This window comes from Vigna unguiculata, chromosome 7 (genome assembly GCF_037176805.1).
Source record: "Vigna unguiculata cultivar grain cowpea cultivar isolate G323 ecotype 2 chromosome 7, ASM3717680v1, whole genome shotgun sequence".
Classification (NCBI taxonomy): Eukaryota; Viridiplantae; Streptophyta; class Magnoliopsida; order Fabales; family Fabaceae; genus Vigna; species Vigna unguiculata.
The window spans coordinates 40,832,476-40,837,106 of NC_140798.1; positions in this window are offsets into that span (position 1 = coordinate 40,832,476).

Below are 4,631 nucleotides of genomic sequence, written 5' to 3' on the forward strand. Positions count from 1 at the left end.
TATAGTAACACTGTAAGAATACGTAAAAACCCTAGCTAGAGAATGGATGAGTGGGGTATATGGAGTGTATTGGGCTCCCTTGTTTTCCGGGGTCCTAGCTAAGGGTCATGAAAAAACAAAGAAAATGGGCATATATATGTGCTGTGTAGCCCCTCCTACTTGTACCTCACAAACTACCATGGTGATGTGCAAGAAAAGATTTTGAAAGCTCATGGCCATATTTATATATTCTAATCATGCTTAAGTTCATAGAGCCCCAAACCCTATGATGAGATAAAGGGGTTCCAATTTTATCACTTTAAGATTCTTTTTATTAGGATCAATTTTCCTATTAGTGAATCAATTTGTCCATAGCATATTACTTTTTAAATTTGGAGAGATATGTTTAGTCCATTGTTAACACAAGAAGAAAGAACTACAAGTCAAAAAAATATTTCTTTTATAAATAGAACTAACAAAAAATCATGATAAGATAGGAAATTAATGTTGTTTTTGTATTTAGAGATTTATTTTTTGCAAATACAAAATAGGGAGGGAGTGATTGATTGGTTTATTTCTATGAATTTAATGTGAAATGTGAGAGTGAATTTGAGGATTTATATTCAAAAGGAAAATGGTAATATGATCCTCATTTTTTTTATTTTCATCTTTTACTTCATAACTTTCTCACATGACCAACTCTTCATTGATTTAAAAAAAAAATGGTACATTAATTAATAGTTTACACTAAATCACGTCAGAGAATAAAGAATGAGAGTAAAAAAAAATAGAAGTCATAGTATTATTCTCCTATTCAAAAATCTAGTTCGCACAAATGAGAAGATTAAAAAGAAAAGTCACGTCGTTACATACCAAATTATAGATTTGGACCTCTAAATGATGGGAAGTGAAGTTACTTTTGACTTGAGAATAGATTTCGAAATAAAAGATGAATGAACATGAAGGTTGAGAATTGATTATAGGAACAAGAAAATTGATTATCTCGCATTTAATAGTTTGAAATTATCCTTTATCTAAAGCATTATAGGATCCCTTATAACTCACACATAATCGGTTATAGAAAGAAAAAAAACTTGAACCTCTATCATGAAGAAGAATTGATTGATTATCTTATATGTTATAATACAAGACAATAATTATCATTATATATAATAATATAAAGTAACGTAATAATATTTCATTATAATAAATGATACTTTATTTTAATATAATTAACACTAATAATATACTATTTCAAATTACCTTTATGATAAATGACAAATTAGTAATTTTTTTTTGTCAATTAAAATATTTTTTAATCTATTAAACCTATTACAAATTTATTAACTCATAAATTTTCATTTCAAAATCCTTTGATATTTTATTATCTTTTCCTTAATCTAAACAAATACTTCTTCACCTCTTCTTCTCTTCAAATTTAGTATTCCAAATTCATATAAAAATATAGGCTAAAAATCTTATTTACCCTTTAATTCTTATAAAATATTCAATTAAATTTCTAATTTTTATTCAATTCATATAGTCCTCCAGTTTCTAAAATTGATCTCTTTATTAAATCTCTCTTAAAATTTATTCATCAAATCATTTCATTTATAAAGTCGAAATATTTAAATTAATTCTATTTATTAGATTAAATAATTTAATGTATAAATTCTAATAAAAATTTAACCTTAATTTAGTTGAAATGACTTAACCGGATATTCTTAAAAATAAAATATTAAATTGAACTAATTAAAAATTAGATACCTAATTGATTTTTTTATAAAAAGTAGGGAAAAAAAGATTTTAGACTAAAGTATAAATAGACCACAAGTATTTTAGTTTATAAGATGATTTCTTCGAATCACTCTCATTTAATGTAGAAAATAAATTTGTACTAATGATAATTTTTTTGTTGTTAATGATAAGCTAAAGGACTTACTAATATAATGTTGAAGATTTTTATAATTTTATAATTTTTAAGTATTATTAGGATCTTGTTAACAGTAAGATGTGGATCTGTAAAAATCTAATATTTTTAATATATTACATTAGACATTTTTATAAAAAACTAATATTTCATAAATATAACTTTGTAACAAATTTTATGTGAACACGGTAGGATTAGTGTAGTGTTGAAAGACTGCATAAACAAATAAAAAAAAGAAATATAACTAGGATTGATGTAGTTGAAGAAGAGATTAAGTAATTTGAGAAAATATTTTTATTTTTTTACTTCAAGTACATTAAAATTAATGTATAAAATATTATCCTTTGAACAGTTTAATTACGATATTTTTAATATTTAAAAACTTCTTTCAAATATAAAACTGATGTCACCAAATTTGAAATCTATTTGTAGTGGACTTTTTTGTATTTAGGAGTTCTTTTAAATTTAAATTTGTAAAAATTGGCCCGTTGAATTTTTTTTTTTAAAATAGGGTCAAGTCGTCATGGTGGAAGACGATATTACAGGTGAAGTCGTCTTCCACCATGCTGGTTTCCTTTGTTTTTTTTTTCAAAAAGCAAAACCGTGCTCTAGGAAGTCGGTTTTCATTCACTTTAAAAGTGAAGTCGTCTTTGGGCATGACGACTTCACTTTTTGTTTTTTTTTTTTTACGTTCAACTTTATGTAAATTTTTTAAATATATATTATTTAGTTTTTTTTTTAATATTTGTTTATAGTCGAGAAACAAAGTGACATCCTCCTTTCATCTAATGACGATTTTTCCGCCAGTTTCTTCCGATTTGGTCAAAACATCCTGCTTCTCCGTTTGATTTTACAAATTTAGTATTTTATTAAATGATACTTTTTATTTGATAGTTAGTAGAGTAACTAAAACACAAATAAAATAAACCTAAACAAATTAAATATTCAAATATAATTATTGAAGGATTTTTTAATATTTTTTAATTTGTATCATTTTATTTTTTTTGAATTTTGTATTAAGATTTAAAGATTAAGTACTTTAGAATTTTTTAAAGCTATTTTTTTTATATTTTGACTGTTGATAGATATTTAAAAAAAACTAAATAATATATATTTAAAAAATGTACATAAAGCTGAACGTTAACAAAAAAACAAAAACAAAAGGTGAAGTCGTCATGTCCAATGACGACTTCACTTTTAAAGTGAATGGAAACCGGCTTCTTAAAGCACGGTTTCGTTTTTTGAAAAAAGAAAAAGGAAACCGACATGGTGGAGGACGACTTCACCTGTAATGTTGTCTTCCACTCTGACGATTTGACCATATTTTACAACAAAAAAAATTAACAGACTTATTTTTACAATTTTAATTTAAAAGAACCCTTAAATAAAAAAAATAAAAAAAAGCCATATGCGGTGACCGCGTTTTAGCCAATTTAATATCAAAATAAAACAAAAAAAGCATTACTAGACAGATGGATTGAGTTTTATTTAGTTTATTTTTTAAGAATATGATAAAATAGAGCTTCAAATCATTTGGAAAACAGAAAAATATTTCAAAAAGGTTAGCTTAAGAATTATGATCTAATACTTTGGAAACAAGCGTTACCATAAGATATTTTCAGAGAATGATTGTTTATTTTTCCAAAAACCTCTTAAGCCATCCCCTCAAACACATGCGCACCTTCATTGTTTTTTGCTTGATAGATTTTCCCGTTGGAACTTGTGTTTATCAGGCATCTCTCAAAAATACGTGTTTATTTAAGAATATTGGATTCTTATTCTTTGCCATATTAACATTAAGATTAATAAAATGTATATTAATGTAAGGTAAGAGTTAGATAGTTTGTGAAATTTGTTTAATGTAAAAATTAAACTTGTTCGATAGGATAAGTAGTTATTTAAGTTATAAAATATAAAAAATAGTCAACTGTATGGATGAAATTCACTTGGTTAAGAAATTATGTTTGAGTTGTGATTTATGATTTGAGCGAGAAAAAATATTCTTAATTTGTGTTTTTTATCATCTTCTTTTCGATTTGTTGCAGACGCGATTTGTTGGGATAGCGTCATCTTTGCCTATGGCCCAGCCCATATATTTACGTAAGGCCCAACCCATATATTTCATCTCAACTTTAACATCTTTAGCGCAAGAAGGAAGAAAAAATATAAGAAGACAGGAATGAGAAAAGGAGGAGATAAAAGAAGTACATGTATTTTTTTTTTCGTGATCTGTTAGTCGTATAGAATATTTTGGTAGGAATATGACGATAAAAGATAAATATTATATCCGATTTAAAATTTTAAATTAATGAGTTTATGAATTGTATTTTATAAAGTATTTAACTTTTATATTAGTATCTAATTTAAACTCACACTTAAATTCTCAATCATGTGACTCATTTGATTTTATCATTTAGACAAACATTCAATCTTGATATCACAAATGAGTATTTTAAAGAAGATTTACTAGATAGATAATACTAATGAGACATGAGTGTAACTCAGACAATAAATTACACCACTTTAATCCAAAACAAAACCTTAATGTTGTGTTTGTTTCTAGAGTTTACTGTTTATAAGATGATAAATCATGATGGATTAAGGATGATAACGAGTCGGGTCGAGTACGGATAGTGTCTATCTGCAACCCGATCCGCAAAATAAAAAAATTCACCCATAACCAGCATCTTTACTTACCGAGTACCCATTTAAAAAATATCAT